The sequence below is a fragment of the Rhamphochromis longiceps genome, linkage group LG9 (genome assembly GCF_057381845.1).
Source record: "Rhamphochromis longiceps isolate RC_006_pf linkage group LG9, R_longiceps_female_GT1.1, whole genome shotgun sequence".
In the NCBI taxonomy this organism is placed as follows: domain Eukaryota; kingdom Metazoa; phylum Chordata; class Actinopteri; order Cichliformes; family Cichlidae; genus Rhamphochromis; species Rhamphochromis longiceps.
Window position 1 is genome coordinate 14,191,274 of NC_140565.1, and position 20,029 is coordinate 14,211,302.

At 40.4% G+C, this 20,029-nt stretch overlaps 1 long non-coding RNA gene and 1 pseudogene across 1 annotated transcript in view; both read right to left on the minus strand.

The window, feature by feature from the left end:
• Nucleotides 1-1,340: 1,340 nt before the first annotated feature.
• Nucleotides 1,341-20,029, minus strand: part of LOC146662014 (uncharacterized) — a 122,984-nt gene continuing 104,295 nt past the window's right edge. Inside the window, exon 3 of the long non-coding RNA XR_014913294.1 lies at nucleotides 1,341-1,504. This is a non-coding gene — a long non-coding RNA (uncharacterized LOC146662014). The remainder of the gene's footprint in view (nucleotides 1,505-20,029) is intronic.
• LOC146662015 (myelin-associated glycoprotein-like) lies at nucleotides 2,049-19,331 on the minus strand (annotated as a pseudogene).

Genomic DNA, 20,029 nt, shown 5'->3' on the forward strand with positions numbered 1-20,029 from the left:
GACGTGTAATGAAAGCAGTTACAAAGGAACTCGATGTTGCCTCTTAGCCCAGCACACGACATTTAAGGTCAATAAATACAAAAAGACATGTTATGTTTAAGTTGCAGGCCAAAGTTCTTATTAAAAATAAGAAGTGTGCTTCATCTTAGCAGAATTATAAACATGCAACACGTTCCATAAGAAAACTGGAAATGAACTGAATGTGGCATCACTTTAATGGCTTTTTGAGAGTTGTGTGGAAGCATGACTCAGTGCTGATACCAAACTATATATAAATCAGACATGAACATCCTGAACATGTTGATCAGGTTCGCTGTGATACTCCACATGAGAAATGCTTTTCTAACAACCTTTGTTCAACCAAAGACACTTTCACACTCATTTCTCCTGCACTGAGCCATCACCCATCTGTGTTGGGGTTTTTTTAGCCTTGCACCTTTTGACCTGTGAATACATCACATCCTGCTGCTGTCTTTAACAGTCTAACATGGTAAACTCAACCTTACACAATATATTTAATAACTCCCAGTATGAACGTCACATTTATCCTATCTCACACTGATGTGCCAATTAATCAATGTTTTTGCTGGAAAAACCTTTGAAGTGATGGGAATTACATGATCTACTCATCTTTGATATATAGAGAATAAGAAAACTGTCATTATGGTGGGCAGACACGATTGCTTTCATATGTTTTGCTTTTAAATGGTAAATGTTATTCATGTAAATGTTTCCATATAAAAGTGTAAAATAATGAACAGCATTCTTAAAATACCTTTGCTTCAACTACAGTGTGCTAGGAGTAAGGATGGGTATTGATAGGATTTTTACGATTCCGATTCCATTTTCGATTCTGTTTAACGATTCGATTCTTTATCGATTCTTTTTAAAAAAGGAGAACACTAAGGTCGATTAGCTTAGAACTTTGTTTTATATCTTGTGTGAATGTGTGTGTGAATGGGTGGATGACTGGATATGTAAAGCGCTTTGGGGTCCTTAGGGACTAGTAAAGCGCTATATAAATACAGGCCATTTACCATTTTATATCTTCTCTTTGAACAAGATAGAAATTTAGGAGTAACATGGCCTTACAAACCCAACAGTGAGAGCTTAAGAGATCCAGCCTACGGCTCTTCAATGGGGTGTCACAGGGTCCCTGGGGAAAAAAAAAAAAAAAAAAAAAAAAAAAAAAAAAAATAGTAAATGTAAAACAATAAAATAAATATTCTTCTGTAGCAATAACAAAGTATAACATAAATTTTTCTGTAGCAATTACACAAGAATATCCAGTAATGAAACCTGCCTACAATTAAACACATTCACTTACCAAAAATCGAGGGCATCTGCTGTGGCAAATGGGTGCAAGCCTTTGACCAAAAACTTAGTCACTGCTCGGTGACATTCGTCTATCCTGGCCTGAAAGGAGACGCTACCGGTAGACTGCAGCGAGAACTGCCAGCATCTGAGCCAGCCAGACTCTGTCTGTCTCTCTCATCATGGTCACCTAAATGCACAGTAATGGCAGGTTTTGTAATAAGGCAGATCGCGCTAATATGCACTGTTAGTTGATTATTTACCTGCCGCATTAACGGGAGAGGACGTGCAAACGTTACCGCTGCTGCTGGGTTGAGATTCACGAGTCCGGAGTGGAATTAAAAACATGACATTCATTTAAGGTTATCGCGTGTTTTGTGAGCAAATGCTTTTGCATATTCGTAGTGTTTCCTCCCTTAAATGAAATATCTACTTAGCAAGTATTGCAAGTTGCCCTGTTGTCATCCGTTCTCGTAACGTATGACCAAACTTTTTTAGCGTTTGAGCCGCCATGTTTCCTGATTTCAAAAAAATAAATATGCAGAAGATCATGTGCAATAATGTATTATTAGCACTTTATTTCTACTTTCTCTGTTTGCACTGGAATTTTAGAAGGACACCATTAAGCTCTTACAACCTGTTTGCAATGCTCTTATTTCTGTGAATATGTTTATTCTCACCAAACTTTCTTTGTTAAATCCAAACCTGTTAATCATAATTCTGCATACATTTTATTAACATAGTTGATTCTTGTGCTGCTGTCTGTGTTTACCTGTTAGATGAATCTCTGCTGATGTCTGATTACCCAGATCATTAGTGGCCACACAGTAATAAACTCCTCCATCTGTTACATTGAAGCTGTAAATCTCTCCTTCAAATACTTTCACAGCTCCATCTCTGCTCTTATTGAACCAGGTGAAGCTGCTGACTGGAGGTTTGGCTCTGCTGGAGCAGGTCAGGTTCACCCAGCTGCCTGCTGACACCAAACCTGATGGACGCTGAGGTGTCTTTAGGAGCATCTGGAGAAAAAGATTAACACATATCCCCATTATTCATTATAAATAGCTGACTTCCTATAAATGATGATATGTTGACAGGATACAACAACAAACTCTGATTGTCTTACATGAAACACTGAGAGTCTCTTCTGTCTCTGCTGTCTTGGTGTCTTTTCCTTGGTTCACAGGATATCTGGCAGAGCAGCTGATCTTCGTTCCATCATGCGTGTCTGACAGAGTGATGGTCTGCTGGATTTTAGTTGTAAAGCTTCCATCTGTGTTTTGCTCTATTTTGTTGTGAGAGTCTTGTTGGAGATTCCAGGTGAGTTGAGGAGGGGAGTGTGGACAGGGAGTGAGAGCTGAGCAGGTTATAGTGACAGACTCCTTCTCCTTCAGATCACCTGGGATTGTAATATTGGGCCTCCAAGGAGAATCTGTGGTTTCGAAGATGTTGCAAATACATACAAATAAATACAGTATATAATGCACTATATCTGTCAAATGTAGAATCATTTAGTCTTTTATTTAAACTCTGCACTTAACACACACTAATCCAGTATACGGCAATGTACTGCACACTACACTTGTTATTACGAACCACTCTGTTGTCACATGTTTGCTGTTGCAGCGCTTCGGTATTAATTTTGAAATATTTTATATAATCATTTGTAATTTACTTGGAATGAATTTCATTAAGATTTTTTTTTTTTTTACTTTATTTTGATTTCAGATTACCTCATTAAGATATTTGTCTAACAATCACACAGTAGACTCGTCCACATGTTTATGCTTTTTAGCATTTACTTTATTTGCACACATGGGTGCTGTACACAGTTGGCTGCAGCTCTACAGCTGCCAGCCACACACATCACCAAAAACCACTCTCAGGACCCAACCGCCACAATTTGTTTTGTTATCTTTTCATATATAACAAATAACAAGTTTAATAATAAATATTTATGGACCTAAAAAGAGTGAGGCCTGTCAGCAGTAAACGTGTGAATGGAATGGAGAAGGGAATGGGAGAAGTTGGGGAATATCTAAGCACACTTTAAAAAAATCTGTAAAATGATCTTCATGCCTTCAGGTCAAACCGCAGTGAACATAGACAGTTCTATCAAACCTCAGTAGAGCTGGAAACAGAAAAGCCCATTTCTGCGAACTTATTTAACATGAAGTGAGACAGAGATTAAAACAGACTTTAACTGACCAAACCTGTTTTTGAAAATAGTGAAAACTGCATCCATTCATTTACTTACTGTCACGGCGAGTGAGAGGAGCCGTGTGGAGGAAATGAAGGAGGATCCAAACGCAGGCAGTAGTGGAGAAGTGAAGGTGGTTTATTGAACACGAAATAAATATGGACAAACAGCAAATGGAGCACGAACTAAACTAGACTGGAAACAACTAAACTACAGAGCACAAACCTGGACAAGAATGAGAACGAGCAGAGGAGATGGACAGCAGGGAGAACACACGGGTGAGACATGGTTGATACACAGACAGACCAGCAACTACAATGACGGAGGACACGACTTAAATACACACAGAGAAACACGGGAATTACACACAGGTGGTGGACACAGCTGGGAACAATCAGTAAGATGAGACAGAGGTAAAACTGAACACACTCACATGAGACGCAGACCTTCACAATAAAACATCACACACAGGCTCGACATCGAGAGACAGACAGGAAATGACATATGAAACTAAACCCACATCTTAAACCCAGATAAACAGAAACATGGAACTCTAATAATAGACATCATAATCATCACCATAACACGACAAGAGAACAAGAACACAATCCCTGATGCAAACTTAAATCAAAACACAATAAACTCAAAATACTGGGTCCAACGGACCCAGAACCGTGACACTTACATTTTACAGCCTGACTTTTTTGGAAAGACTTTTATGTAGCACATGAATAATCTGTAAGGACAATCACTGATCCTACATCGCTATTTTTAGCTCTAAGAGATATTGTATGCAAAGAACAGAGAGCAACTATTTGAATGTGGGTTATTGTCATTTTGTTATTAAACATTAAAACTTAATCATTCACCTCTGACTGTTATTTGAAGAGGATCACATTCTGCTGTTGCCTTGAATGGTTCTATGCTGTCCTCGCCCTGAGTCTCTTAGTTTCACCAGCTAGACAGCGAGATAACGATGCTCCAATAACCAGACTTATTTTCCTTTTTGCGCTGATTTATTGAAGAATGGCCTCTGACCATTGCCTTCTCTTTGACCATCGTAAAACTGAAAGTACAAAATACTGTATTAGCTAACTAACATGTAAACTAGCTTGTTACACTCTTACTGCAAGCTAACAAGATAAAACTTTCAAATGTACAAATTATTGTGCCATTTTTACACAAAACAAAAGATAATAGTTATTTTATCGACATTCATACTTACAGACATATCTTGTCCAAGGCAACAACATTTTAAGGTCCGTATCAGCTTAGAACGATAACATTACGGTATCACTTTCCGCCATCTTTTATTTCTTCTTCACGTTCTCATTTTTTCCTTTCCCAAAGTAACCGAACCCATATTACAAAGCAGCCACTAGAGGGAGCTCTAGGGCAGCTTACAACTATAATATCCGATTTAAGTTATAAAAGGCAGAACAGGGCCCTGTTTCAGGAAGCCGGTTTAGTGGAAAAACTGAGTAAGTATACCCTGAGTTAACGAAAACTCTGGGTTTTCGGTTTCACAAAGCGAGTTCAGCTGAAGCCTGAGTGAGTCACTATGACGACACACGCCGTGAAGCTAACCTGCCCCCTAGCAGGTTTACTACAACTAACCCTGACTGTCTCCGCCCCTTTGTCGGAAACCTGACAGTAGGAAGTGTCAGACATGGCGTGTCCCTTCCTTGAAGAGCCAGTAGATCGTGAAGCCCAAATTCTCCGCAGAGCTCTCCGCCGGGAGAGAGTGATCAGAGCGCGTTTGGACATTTTATCATTTCCTGATGATTTTCTGTGCGAACGTTACCGTTTCTCAGCACAATCTATAATTTATTTGGATAACATCCTCAGGCCATATATTACGCATGTGACACATTGCAGACATGCTCTCAGTTCTGTACATATTATTTGTATTGCACTTCGGTTTTTTGCAAACGGGAGCTTTCTGTATAATATTGGTGACGCTGAGCACGTTTCCAAGGCTACCGTCTGTCGAGCAGTCAGGAATGTTACAGTTGCACTGAAACGTCTCCTGTACACGTTTGTGGTGTTCCCCGGTCATAGACCCACAAGATTCATCAAAGAGGGATGCCACAAAATTGCAGGTATCAGGATGACCAAAACTTAATTTATGATGTGGTGATACTTGAATTACTACTTAAATTCTACATTTATTTTCAGGGTTCCCAGGCGTGATTGGCTGTATAGATGGCACTCACATTCCAATCATTGCTCCTTCAGTAAATGAAGGAGACTATGTGAACAGGAAGTCTTTCCACAGCATTAATGTACAGGTACATAGTTCCCTGTAGCATTTCAAACTAACAAATTATTTCATCATAGTAATGGATGCTAATTTGTGTTCTCTGCACTGTGAAGATCATATGTGATGCTGCCAACATTATCACAAATGTGGAAGCCAAGTGGCCAGGCTCTGTCCATGACTCACAAATATTCCATGAATGTACACTGAGCACAAAATTTGGACATGGTGAGTTGAAAATACTTTAAAATATATAAAGACCAATTGCTTCAGGGACATTTGAACTGAAGTGTATCCTTCTGTCTTAGGAGAGTTCACTGGCTACTTGCTTGGTGATAGGGGGTATCCATGTTTACCCTATTTGCTTACCCCTTACTCTGACCCTGAACCGGGCCCACAGCAGCGATATAATCTGGCTAATTGCAGGACAAGAGCCAGAGTTGAAATGACTATCGGAATGCTTAAGGCCCGGTTCCAGTGCCTGCAAAGACTCAGGGTCACCCCAGAAAGGGCATGTGACATTATTGTGGCATGTGTGATTCTTCACAACATTGTTCAGTTCAGTTCAGTTCATTTTTATTTCAAACATTTCAAACATGTGCCTTCACAATCATTACAAAATATCATTCCATTATTTGTTTGAAAAGGAGTAGGCTGAAGTATTTACTTATTTGTCCCTACCCCCTCAAGTTTTACCTCTCATTCATTTAATTTTTTTTTTGTCTTAAATTAAACAAACAACATATGAAACATATAAACATATGAAGTAAAACAAAACATAACATACATAAATCAAAAACAAGAAATTAGCAAGCCCCACCACAGTATAGTTTCTTTCATATGAAAAATACAGAATGTGTATATTTGCAGATACACAAGTTATGGAAAAACAACAAACCAAAACAAAACAAAAAAACAAAAAAAGAACCAAAAAAGAACCGCAACACCATTACCAGCAACATTACCATCCTGGGTTAACCCCGTTTTCTTCATTCTTATACTTATTTAAAATTAGGTTTTTATATTTTACTTTAAACTGTTTTATGTTTTGACTGTCTTTTATTTCTTCTGTTAGACTGTTCCATAATTTAACTCCTGAAATTGAGATTGACATAGTTCTTAAAGTTGTTCTAGCACTTTGTATTTTTAAATTCCATTTCCCTCTTAAGTTATACCCACCTTCTCTTTCTATGAACAATTTACAGATTTCTTTGGGAAGCAATTTATTTCTGACTTTATACATTATTTGCGCTGTTTTAAGCTTCACCAAGTCTTGGAATTTAATAGCTTGCATTTTGACAAAGAGTGCATTTGTATGGTCCCTGTACCCTACATTATTTATTAATCTAATGGCCCTTTTCTGTATTATAGTTATTGTTTGTGTGTTACTTTTGTATGTGTTTCCCCAGACCTCTACACAGTAGCTCATATATGGCAGTAGTAAAGCACAGTATAAAATGTGCAGTGCTTTCTGATCCAACATATGCTTTGCTTTTCCCAGGACGGCAATGCCCCGTGCCAATTTCCCCCGAACATAAGTAATGTGTGGCTTCCAACAGAGCTTGTGGTCAATGATCACCCCAAGAAATTTTATTTCATTTACTCTTTCTAAATATACATTGTCAACACATATTTCTACTTCGATGTTTTTCTTTTGGTTTCCAAACAACATAAATTTGGTTTTATCGAGATTCAATGATAATTTATTTATATCAAACCACTTCTTTAATATCGTTAATTCCTGTGTGATCATTTCCAAAACCTGTGGCAATTCCCCACCTGCACACAGTATATTTGTGTCATCTGCAAATATTACAAACTTTAAAATCTCCGATACTCTGCAGATATCATTTAAGTACATAATAAACATTTTTGGACCCAGTACTGAACCTTGAGGTACTCCACAAGCTATATCCATCAAATTAGATTTATATTCATTTATTTGTACATATTGTTGCCTATTCCCTACATAGCTTTTTAACCATTCCAAAACCACTCCCCTAAACCCGTACTTTTCCAGTTTTTTTAATAGAATTTCATGATTAACAGTATCAAACGCCTTCTTTAGATCTAAGAAAACTCCGAGCGCATACCTCTTATTATCCATACATTCCGTTATCTTTTCCATTAGATCTATCAGTGCCAAAGCTGTTGATCTGTTGTTTCTGAACCCATACTGACTATCTGTCATTAATTCATATTTTTCCACAAAACTGTCAAATCTTTTTATGAAGAGTTTTTCCAGTATCTTAGAGAACTGGGAGAGTATTGACACTGGTCTATAGTTTGTAAAATGATGTCTTTCACCGGTTTTGTAAATGGGAATAACTTTAGCAACTTTCATTTTTTGTGGAAAAACTCCTTTTTGAAACGACAAGTTGAATATATATTTTAATGGTTTTACGATACCATCAATAACTGTCTTTACCGTTACCATATCAATATCATTCCAGTCTGTACTGGTTTTGTTCTTAAGTCCTCTAACCATGTCCTAAATCTCTTTCTCTTCCACTGCTCTTAAAAACATTGAGCTACTATTCCTTTCAATATTTTCACCAGTGTCCCTTTCTATTCCATCAACCTTTATTTCTTCTGCCAGTTTTGGCCCTATGTTTACGAAGAATTCATTAAAGCCATTTACTATCTCCTCCATGTTATTAATACTTCTTGTCCCTTCTATATTGACAGAATTGCCACAATTAGAGGAGAACACTGTCCTTCTGAACCAAACAGCAGTGATCCAAACCATGAACATCCTGACCCTCCCACGGACATACAAGATGGAAGAGCAGTCAGAGACACCATATGTCACAATCATTTCTTTTGACCCATCACCTCAACATGTTGAAAGAAGAATAAACAGATTTTTTGTTCAACTGGCTTTATTGGTCGCCTGTGTTTCCTGTACACAAAGTATTAAAAGATGTAAACCTCATAAAGTGTCTCTGTTGCTTCCTCCTCTGTAACAGCTGTCAATGTTTCTTCATTATTTTCCTGTAGTAAAGAAATAAACAACATTGCTGTTCTACTGTAAACTCATATAATCTGTGGAGTATTACTCACAACTGCATGTTGGTCTGGCTCAACAGGAGGCTGCACCAGATGCAGTACACCATCACCATCAACTGATAGAATATGAGGTTTATACAGGTCACTTATAACTTACAAGGGACCAAATGGCAATTAACAAACATACCAATCACCTTACACTTCATTGTCATTATGCTCTCAAAGACAACCAAGACTGAGGGAAGGCAAAATCAGTAGGAAAATAACTTCACTACAAAATAATCCATTATGGTAAAGAGTTTATCAAATGAATGAGTAGCACTGCAAAGGTGACTGTGAAGAAAGGATGTATGCACATCATGTATTATTTTGAATTTACCCCCTATGTAGGCACTTGTGTCTTGCGGGGTTATTGACTCAGAGGATGTCCCCGCAGAGATGCCTTCGGCCACAGGGCGCCCACTGTTTTGGCTGAGGGCCAACTGCTCAGCCTCTGTGAGTGGTGGTGGTGGTGGAGGACCCCCACCTGTTTTTCGGGCCTCCGCTTTTTTTCTGTTGGCTATAACGGGCCACATTTGAGCATACAGAGTAAGCAAATATGTACTTGTAATGTGCTCAGATAATTTCAATAAGTGCTTACAGAAAGAAAATTAATGTAGCCTCTAACTGCAATTGATTTACATAGGACAAACAGACCAAGCACTATGGCTCATAATACAATTACACCTTACCTGTTTGGACTATATTTTTATATTTCATTTTTACTTGCTGCCAGGAACGTTTGGGGCCTGTTGGGTTGCACCTGCGCTCACATCACGTCACAAAATAAAATGTATAAAATAACAAATAAAATAACATGTGATAAAATAACGTGTTAAATGGGTGGAAATCCCTAGATCAATGTTTATATTAACACTCACGCATTGACTCTGTCGGCTATGTTTTGCCATGCATGCTCACTTTCTTTTGCAGCTGTCGCTGTGTTACTTTTTTCCGCGGAATTTGCATGTTATCGGCATATGCTGCCATCAGAATTTCGGCCTCAAGCGCTGTAAAATACATTGACCGCGCCTTCTTTCCCTCCGTCTCCATGGTGACTCGCTTAATCTGTGCTCCACTGATCAGGGCTTTATGTATCCTCGTCCGCGCGCTTCACTTGGGGTTAAAGCAACTCCGCGTTGACTGAACTACTTGTTATCAGCCTTTCTGAAACCGAATATTCCGAGTTGGACAGTTCGGGGTTACTCAACCCTGCGTATCGTTTTTCACTCTGAGTTTTCTAAACCGGCTTCCTGAAACAGGGCCCTGGGCCCTATTTCAGGAAGCCGGAGCATGCATGGCAAAACATAGCCGACAGAGTCAATGTGTGAGTGTTAATTCAAACATTGATCTAGGGATTTCCACCCATTTAACGCGTTATTTTATTTTATTTTATTTTGTATTTCATACATTTTATTTCGTGATGTGATGTGAGCGCAGGTGCAACCCAACAGGCCCCAAACGTTCCTGGCAGCAAGTAAAAATGAAATATAAAAATATAGTCCAAACAGGTAAGGTGTAATTGTATCATGAGCCATAGTGCTTGGTCTGTTTGTCCGATGTAAATCGATTGCAGTTAGAGGCTACATTAATTTTCTTTCTGTAAGCACTTATTGAAATTATCTGAGCACATTACAAGTACATATTTGCTTACTCTGTATGCTCAAATGTGACCCGTTATAGCCAACAGAAAAAAAAGGCCCGAAAAACAGGTGGGGGTCCTCCACCACCACCACTCACAGAGGCTGAGCAGTTGGCTTCCACATTTGTGATAATGTAGGCAGCATCACATATGATCTTCACAGTGCAGAGAACACAAATTAGCATCCATTACTATAATGAAATAATTTGTTAGTTTGAAATGCTACAGGGAACCATGTACCTGTACATTAATGCTGTGGAAAGACTTCCTGTTCACATAGTCTCCTTCATTTACTGAAGGAGCAATGATTGGAATGTGAGTGCCATCTATACAGCCAATCACGCCTGGGAACCGTGAATATAAATGTAAGATTTAAGTAGTAGTTCAAGTATCACCACATCATGAATTAAGTTTTGTTCATCCCGATACCTGCAATTTTGTGGAATCCCTCTTTGATAAATCTTGTGGGTCTATGACCGGGGAACACCACAAACGAGTACAGGAGACGTTTCAGTGCAACTGTAACATTCCTGACTGCCCGACAGACGGTAGCCTTGGAAACGTGCTCAGCGTCACCAATATTATACAGAAAGCTCCCGTTTGCAAAAAACCGAAGTGCAATACAAATAATATGTACAGAACTGAGAGGATGTCCGCGATGTGTCACATGAGCAATATTAGGCCTGAGGATGTTATTCAAATAAATTATAGATTGTGCTGAAAAACGGTAACGTTCACACAGGAAATCATCAGGAAATGATAAAATGTCCAAACGCGCGCTAATCCCTCTCTCCCGGCGGAGAGCTCTGCGGAGAATTTGGGCTTCAACATCTACTGGCTCTTCAAGGAAGGAGCACGCCATGTCTGACACTTCCTACAGTCAGGTTTCCGACAAAGAGGCGGAGAAGGTCAGGGTTAGTTGAAGTAAACCTGCTAGGGGGCAGGTTAGCTTCACGGAGTGTGTCGTCATAGTAACTCACTCAGAATTAATCTAAACTCGCTTTGTGAAACCGAAAACCCAGAGTTTTCGTTAACTCAGGGTATACTTACTCAGAGTTTGCACTAAACCGGCTTCCTGAAATAGGGCCCAGGTTCACTCTCTACTCTGAAGAAGTATGTGTCTGTGTATGTGGTGGTTAAATTAGAAAACAGAGTGGTGCAGTCTCTCTGACTCAGGTTCCCAGTAATACTCATTGGATAGATGCCAACTGCTCCACTAGTGTTGAAGATCACATTGTGTGGATAAATGCCTAATCTATTTTTAATCCACACTCCAAAGATTTTTCTTATGCTGATAAATTTCTGTCCTTCTTTGCGTCTGAAGCTACATGGGATTTGCAAACAAGATCCACTCAGTGCTTCCAGAGTCTTTGGTGCAGTTATGGAGAGTGTTGCTTTAACAGTACAACCAGCCAACGCACCTGTAAATACAACATAATGATTAATCCAATCACACAACTGCACATTTTTAAACAAATCGTGCAGTTATGGAGAGTGATGCTTCTTTTAGTCTACCAAAGCAGCTTAAATACAGTGTCATACACAAAACAAAAGATAATAGTTATTTTATCGACATTCATACTTACAGACATATCTTGTCCAAGGCAACAACATTTTAAGGTCCGTATCAGCTTAGAACGATAACATTACGGTATCACTTTCCGCCATCTTTTATTTCTTCTTCACGTTCTCATTTTTTCCTTTCCCAAAGTAACCGAACCCATATTACAAAGCAGCCACTAGAGGGAGCTCTAGGGCAGCTTACAACTATAATATCCGATTTATAGGCAGAACACTCCCCGCCTGGTACAATATAATTGTGCCACTAGAACAAACTTTTCTAATAAACATTTTGAACAGTTTAGGGCTATTTCAAACACTTATTTATCACTTGATAAAAGCAAAACCATATCAGTGATGGGTCTCAAAAACACTTTTTCATTTCCATCTTTCACAGTCTTTACTTCTGCTTTTCGAACCTTATTGTCCTTGCTCTCAAATGTTCTTACAACTTTTCCCATGGACCAGTCATTTCTGTGTGCGAGAGCATCTTTCAATAACACAACATCACCAACTTTTATGTTTGTTTTATCATCAGTCCATTTTCTCCTTTGCTGTAGTGTTGAAAGATATTCACTTTTCCACTGTTTCCAAAAAGAGTCTGCCAAACACTGTACTTGCTTCCATTGCTTTGAGTAGAGGTCTGGCGGTCCAAAGCTTCCTGTTGGTGCAGATAATGCATTGACCTTTTGTGTAAGGAGCATTGCTGGAGTGAGAAGGTTTGGTTTGTCTGGATCTGTTGAGACTGGTACAAGTGGTCTTGCATTCATTATTGCCATTACTTCTGCCATGAATGTACTTAACACTTCATGCGTTAGTTGGACATGTACGGCTTTCAACAGAATACCATCTAGGCTGCGCCTTGCTACTCCAATAAGTCTCTCCCACGAGCCACCCATGTGTGACGAGTGTGGGGGATTAAACAGCCATGTGCATCCTTTCTCTTGCAGGTATGAGTTTAGTTCTGTGTCCTTGTGATCAATTTGCAACTCATTGCATGCTCCAACAAAATTTGTACCTCTATCAGATCTGAGTATTTGAGCAGGTCCACGGATGCAGAAAAATCTCCTTAGCGCATTGATGAAGCTGGATGTTGACATTGTTTCAATGAGCTCAATGTGCACAGCTCTCGTGGACATGCAGGTGAAAAGCACAGCCCAGCGTTTACTGTCTGCACTCCCTCCTCTGGTGCGACGTGTGGTGACCTTCCAGGGTCCAAAGACATCCAGTCCTACACTAGTGAACGGTGGCATTGGTGTCAGCCTGTCCACAGGTAAATCTGCCATCTTTTGGGTCTGAAGTCGTCCTCGAAGCTTTCGACAGAGAACACACTTGTAAATAACAGAAGAGACGAGCCGTTTACTGCCAATAATCCAAAATCCAGCACCTCTGAGCGTTCCTTCTGTTAGGTGACGCCCCTGATGCGCTACCTTCTCATGATAGTATCTAATAAGAAGGATGGCTATATGATGAGAATTTGGGATAATGAGTGGATGTTTCTCATCTTTTGTTAGGTTAGCAGGTGCCAATCGACCTCCTAGTCTGAGGAGCCCATCTTCATCAATAACTGGATTTAACCTTTGAAGACAGCTTTGTTTTGGAAGTGGCAGATTTTCTTTTATGCATCTGTACTCTTCTTTGAACGTTTCACTTTGTACTGTGTGAATGATGAACTTTGCTGCTTTAGACACTTCATCTGTGGTGTTAGTTTCACTGAAACACTTCCAGCCTTTACCTTCTGTGTTTGTTTTCTTGAATGATGCTGCCACACGCTTTAGTGATGCAATAGTGCGACACAATCTCATCCAATGAGAGAATCTTTCAAAACGGCATGGCTCTAGCTGTGTTACTGAGGCTTTGGTAACAAAACTTGTTATATCAGGTCTGATCTCTGCATCTGTGTCAGGATCGATCAGTGTGAAACCATCACAGTGAGACTTCTCTATGTCGTGTTGTGTCAAAAAGGAAGGACCACTAAACCAGTTTGTAGAAGCCAATGCAGAAGCTGCAATTGGTCTAGTGGCTGTGTCTGCTGGATTGTCACTAGTGGCTATGTAAAACCACTGTGCTGGATGTGTAGTCTTTCTGATTCTAATCACTCGGTTAGCCACGTAAGTGTAGAACCTCTTTGTGTTGTTGTGTATGTAACCAAGAACAATTTTACTGTCTGTGAAAAATCTGACAGTGTCTGCTTCAATGTCAATCTCATCTCTAATGAGTTCGTACATCTCTACAGCTAACACTGCTGCACATAACTCCATTCTAGGAACAGTGTGGGCGGGTCTTGGGGCTACTTTGGACTTGCCCATGATGAAACCTGTGTGCCACTGACCTTCACCATCAATAGCTCTCAGATATGCCACTGCTCCTATGGCCATGGTGGAGGCATCTGAAAATATGCACAGTTCTTTTTTCACAGCAATGGCCTGGGAGAACGGGAAGTAGCACCTCGGTATCTGTAGCCGCTCAAGATCCTTCAATGAGCTTCTCCATCTGCTCCATTCATCTTCTCTTTCTGCAGGAAGTGATTCATCCCAGTCCTTTTGCTCTGAGGTCAATTCACGGAGAAGAGCTTTTCCCTGCATTGTGATGGGTGACACGAAACCCAGCGGGTCATACAGACTGTTAACAGTGGCCAAGACACCTCTCCTGGTGAACGGCTTTTGTTCAGTGGTGACGTGAAAGGTAAAACAGTCCTTTTTAAGATTCCACAGTACCCCCAAGCTCCTTTGCAGGGGTATGTCGTCCAACTCTAAATCCAAGTCTTTTAGATCCTTGGCTCTCTCAGCAGCAGGAAACGCTTCCACTACTTTGTGGTCATTAGAGGCTATTTTATGTAGCCTTAAGTTTGACTGTGCCAGCATCTTTTGAGTGCTTGTGAGTGTCTCAACAGCTTCTTCCACTGTTGCTGTGGATGCGAGACCATCATCAACGTAAAAATGTCTCATTACAAACTGCTTTGCATCATGTCCGTGCTCTTCTTCTCCCTCGACTGCAGCACGCCTCATACAATAAATAGCCACAGCTGGGGAAGGGCTATTCCCAAAAACATGAACCCTCATTCTATAGTCACAAATACCTTGGTCGGGATCATTATCTTTATACCAAAGGAATCTCAGATAATCCCTATGATCCTCTCTCACTTCAAAACAATAAAACATTTGTTGCACATCAGCTGAAAATGCTACAGGCTCTTTCCTAAAACGCATAAGGACACCCAGCAGTGTGTTATTTAGGTCGGGTCCACTTAATAAGACTTTGTTAAGGGACTGTCCTTCAAATTCTGCACTTGAGTCAAAGACTACTCTCAGCTGATTAGGTTTTTGTGGGTGGTACACACCGAAGGATGGCAAGTACCAGTGTTCTTTGTTTGAGTCCAAAGGTGGAGCGACTTCTGCATGGTCATTGTCCAGCATGTTTTGAATGAATTCGATATATTGTCTTTTCATTTCAGGGTTTCGGTCCAGTGTCTTTCTGAGAGATTGGAGGCGCTTGAATGCTTGCTCTCTGTTACTCGGAAGCTCTGGTCTTGGAGAGCGGAATGGCAAAGGCGCCACCCAGCTGTTACATTCATTTTGATACACCTCCTTCTCCATGATGTCAATGAAGTCTTTGTCCTCTACTGACAGTGCTGGTTTGTCATCATCTTTTGTCCTGTCAAAAACAGTTTCTCCCAGTTGATTGGTGTTTGTGTTTCCCCTGTCCTTTTTGGGGTTAGGTGTGGTGTTTAACTGGTGTTTGATTTGAAACGTGTTAGGACATGGGCAGAGGTAAGAAGCACGGCCATTCTGAAGAATATGTGTTTTGAGAACACTCACACTAGGGGGCTTATGCGTCTTCCCCATGCAGGCTTCTCCAACTATAACCCAGCCTAAATCCAAACGCTGTGCATAAGGTGTATTGTGTGGCCCATTGATTCTCTCTCTGACTTTGTGTACCTGTATAATGTCTCTTCCCAAAAGCAACAGAATAGGTACTTGTTCTTCTACAGGAGGTACTTTTTCAGCTATCTTCTGTAAGTGTGAGAACTTCATGGCCACTTGTGGAGAGGGAATCTCTCTCCTGTCGTCTGGAATCATGTCACATTCAATCAGGTTTGGGAGTGGGAGCTTTACTTTACTATCCATTGACTCAATCATGAAGTTTACTGCTGTTCTGCCGACATTATCTGACAGTCCTGAGCATGTTCTGAGCTTGTAAGTCTCTGAGCGTGTCTTAATATTAAAGAGCTCAAAAAACTGCGACTTAGCTAGTGACTTGTTACTTTGTTCATCAAGCACTGCATACATCTTTCTAGCCTGTTCTTTTTCACCTTCTGGATAGACTAACACAGGACTTATTTTTGAGCATGAATGTGGGCTATCTTCATCACCACAGACTTCTGTGCATTTGGAAACAACTGAGGCATTTGCACTATCCTGTGTCTCCCCGCCATCATCTTTATCAGCTCCAGAGCTCTCAGCTGGAGCAGGGGGTGGACCTGGATGTAGCACTGCTAAATGCCTGTCGCTACCACAGTCCATGCATTTTATTTGAGCCCTGCAGTCCCTTGCTAAATGTTGAGTAGAGCCACAGCATTTAAAACAGATTCTGTTCTCTTTTAAAAATGACTTGCGCTCATCTATGGGCTTTGCTCTAAAACTCTTGCACCTTTTAAGAGGGTGAGGCTTCTTATGTATTGGGCATACCTTGTCAGGGCTTTCTATAGGCTTGCTGTAACTATTTTGAGGTGAACTAGTGTCTGTAGGAATGTCCGTTTTGTGTACACTAATCACTTGCCTGTGAAGCCTCTGAAGCTTTTCTCCTTCTTGAAGCTCGTGTCGGCAGGAGGTGTGATGACAAAGCTTGGGTCGTTTCTTATTTTGGCTTGTTGTCTTACAAACTTTGAAAAGACACTGAAAGGGGGGAAAACAACTTTATGTTCTTCTTTGTACTTTGCTCCTGTTGCAATCCATTTTTCCTGCAGTCCATATGGTAACTTTTCCACAATGGGGTTGACTCCGCGAGCTGTGTCCAAATATGAGAGGCCTGGTAGATATCCTCCATCTTTTGCACATTCTATTTCCTGCAGAACGTCACCCAGCTCTCTTAACTTTGTGTTGTCTCTGTTGTTTAGTTTGGGAAACTATTCAATCTTTTTTAACAGTGCATTTTCTACCACTTCTGGAGATCCATAACATTCCTCGAGTCTTTGCCACACAAGGTTGAGAGCTGCAGCTGGATTAAAGACATGGACTGATCGGATTCTTTTGGCCTGGTGACCAGACTCAACTCCAAGCCATTTGACCATTAAATCTAGCTCCTCTTGAGCTGTAACGTGCAAGTCTTTAATAGCACTTTGAAATGATGCCTTCCACGCCCAGTAGTTTTCTGGGTGGTCATCAAACTGCAAAAGTCCAGTACTTAACATTTCCCTCCGTGTCAGGTACCTTGTAATATCCTGGACACCCTGTGTCTCTGTTGATGTTTGAAGAGTGTTGTACGGATAAGGTTTGGGGGAATCCAGTCTCTCTCTCTGTTGTGTTTGGAGTTCCACTTTAACATTAGCCTTTTGAGCACTGTGTGAGCCGTCATTGTCTATATCTGCATTCATAGCCATTTCGCATTGTTCACGTGCAGCTTTGTGACAGGCAAGTGGATCTACTTTTAATTTGAATCCTTCAAGGCAAATATCTGAGTGTTTTTGTACATACTCTGCTGTGCGTTGTTTTGGACTGGCGGGTGGTCCCACCAATGGATAGCGCAGTTCACTTTTTGAGAGTCCCTCCTCCTCTTCTTCATAAACTGCAACCTCTGCTTCTGCAACTGCAACAGCCTTTTGACAGCTCAAAACATGTAAATTAGCCTCAAGTTCAGTTTTTTGTTTCATTATAGCTGCTTCTCTTTCTGAATACGCCAGCTGTGCACGTGCAGCCTCTGCTTTTGCTCGTGCTTTAAGTGCTGCAGAACTTGTGGATGAACGCTTGGATGTATGCGAGCGTCTAGACTCCGCCTGTGTGTCTGCGTTGCTTGCATTATCCTTGTTCTCCATATCCTCTGCGTTGTGCACTTGTTTTGTTTCTCTTTGGTCTGGTGTTTCTTCCTCTTCTGGAAGATCCAGTTGATATTGCTTTCCTGACCGTAGACTCATAACTGATGTGCTGAAAATAGCTCCTCGTGGTTGTGCCCGCTGCGCTAATGTCTTTTTACTATGCTGTCCTCGCCCTGAGTCTCTTAGTTTCACCAGCTAGACAGCGAGATAACGATGCTCCAATAACCAGACTTATTTTCCTTTTTGCGCTGATTTATTGAAGAATGGCCTCTGACCATTGCCTTCTCTTTGACCATCGTAAAACTGAAAGTACAAAATACTGTATTAGCTAACTAACATGTAAACTAGCTTGTTACACTCTTACTGCAAGCTAACAAGATAAAACTTTCAAATGTACAAATTATTGTGCCATTTTTACACAAAACAAAAGATAATAGTTATTTTATCGACATTCATACTTACAGACATATCTTGTCCAAGGCAACAACATTTTAAGGTCCGTATCAGCTTAGAACGATAACATTACGGTATCACTTTCCGCCATCTTTTATTTCTTCTTCACGTTCTCATTTTTTCCTTTCCCAAAGTAACCGAACCCATATTACAAAGCAGCCACTAGAGGGAGCTCTAGGGCAGCTTACAACTATAATATCCGATTTAAGTTATAAAAGGCAGAACAGGTTCACTCTCTACTCTGAAGAAGTATGTGTCTGTGTATGTGGTGGTTAAATTAGAAAACAGAGTGGTGCAGTCTCTCTGACTCAGGTTCCCAGTAATACTCATTGGATAGATGCCAACTGCTCCACTAGTGTTGAAGATCACATTGTGTGGATAAATGCCTAATCTATTTTTAATCCACACTCCAAAGGTTTTTCTTATGCTGATAAATTTCTGTCCTTCTTTGCGTCTGAAGCTACATGGGATTTGCAAACAAGATCCACTCAGTGCTTCCAGAGTCTTTGGTGCAGTTATGGAGAGTGTTGCTTTAACAGTACAACCAGCCAACGCACCTGTAAATACAACATAATGATTAATCCAATCACACAACTGCACATTTTTAAACAAATCGTGCAGTTATGGAGAGTGATGCTTCTTTTAGTCTACCAAAGCAGCTTAAATACAGTGTCATTATTAGCTGTTGATTCTATCTTCACTGACCTTTAAGATTTTCTTTGTTAAAGTTCAGAACACAAAATGACTCCATGTCTGTGAATGACTGAACAAACAGCTCACCTGGAACACAGGGGACAATCAGCAACATGTCGACTGTCACCATTTTCACACACAGGAACTTGTTGAAACCCTGATTTACAAACACACATCACATATTTAATAATTTGTATTATGGATTTTGAAGAGATTTTTCATTATTCTTTAAAACATATTCATAATCCAGACTCTGTGCAGTAGAAGCTGTCGTTTTTTCATAAGGAACCATTGTTAACAGCATTTGCCGCATGAAATATAAAAACAGTAATAATACAACAGGGTCACTGTCAGTGCACTAAAATAAGAATCACAAAATAAAAGCTTTAGTTTCATTAAATAAAAGTGTAACCCTGGTAAGATTTACAGCAATCAGAAGTACAGGGTTCTTTGAATGCATCGTAGTTCTTGGCTGATAGCTTAATTTCCGGGCTTGCCCTGAAGGCATCATCTGCAGCTCGGTGCGCGTGAAGGTGTGGTGTAGGACAGTGGTTCCCGAACTTTTTTCGCTGGGCCCCCCTTTGTTTTACAGAAAAATTCCCCCCCCGCGCGCGCGCACACACACGCACGCACTAACACATCCTCCAACCACACACACCCATATTTTGCTCAATTGTGGTTTATTTCACACCTCAAACATTTAGTAAACAATTAAGCAAATACAAGTAATCTGCAGGTAGTAATAAAATAAACTACTAACTCTTTTACGCTACTTCCGCGCAGCTACACCGGTATGTTTGAAAACGCAGCTGTTTCGTCCACACGTAA